This window comes from Sinocyclocheilus grahami, unplaced genomic scaffold, assembly GCF_001515645.1.
Source record: "Sinocyclocheilus grahami isolate Dianchi unplaced genomic scaffold, SAMN03320097.WGS_v1.1 scaffold131.1, whole genome shotgun sequence".
NCBI classification, from domain to species: domain Eukaryota; kingdom Metazoa; phylum Chordata; class Actinopteri; order Cypriniformes; family Cyprinidae; genus Sinocyclocheilus; species Sinocyclocheilus grahami.
This window is the reverse complement of record NW_015505310.1, coordinates 2,208,511-2,209,520: the sequence shown is the minus strand read 5'-3', so window position 1 is coordinate 2,209,520 and position 1,010 is coordinate 2,208,511.

Genomic DNA, 1,010 nt, shown 5'->3' with positions numbered 1-1,010 from the left:
GGCGGATCCAGCAAGCTTGATGGGGCGACACGGAATAAAAACGTTATTCAATAGAGGCGGCAATAGAGGCGGCGCAACTATAACGACATGTGAATAATCCCGCCCACTCTAAAGCAGCACTGAACTGCAGTGGAAACGCAAACCGAGCCGTGCCGTGCCGTGTCGTACCGTACTGAGCCGTGCCGAGCCGAGTCGTACAACGCAGTGGAAAAGCGCCACTAGTGAGGAGAGATAGCCACTCGTTGCCTCGCTATCTCTCGGGTCGCCTGTCCTGGGTGAACGCTGGGTCTGGAACAGCTTCCACAACCCCGTGAGGTCCGCATTACTCTGCCGACCGGCTCTGGAGTCCCCATTAGGGCTAGTTTGGACTAGTTTGCTGTTTTTGTTATTATTCTATTGTTTTGCTTTTGCCTTGTGATAAATAAATCTCAGTTTTTCACCTACTTCTCTGCACGAGCTTTGTCGCTGCTACAGCAGGGAGAGCTATCGGTATCTCTATCAAGTTTCTTATGCTCGCCGTGTCCTGTAGCTGGAATGCTAAGGCACTCTGGGACCCTTTTCTCCACGGTCTGGCCGAATACATCAAGGACGAGATCTATTCTCTTGAACTGCCCTCTTACCTGGACTATTTGATTGACCTTGCCTTCTGGGTGGATAACCGGATTGCTCACCATTCTCGACATCGGAGTGTGTTTCCTCCTGAGTGCATCACTAGAGCTGCGTCAGGAGCTGCGAGGGACATGCCTTCCCGAGGTCTCGTTCTGTGTTGCAGGAAGAGCTGGTGAATCTGACGGATGTACCGGAGGCTTACCATGACTTGAGAGCGGTTTTCAGTTAGTCCCGAGCATCATCTCTGTCTCCACACCGCCCGTACGACTGTGCGATAGACCTGTTGCCTGGAGAGTATGGAGAGCTTTATTCACAATTCTCTGGTAGCAGGCATTATCTGTCCCTCTTCCTCTCCAGCTGGGGCGGGGTTCTCTCTGGAGAAGAAGGATGGTTCGCTGCGC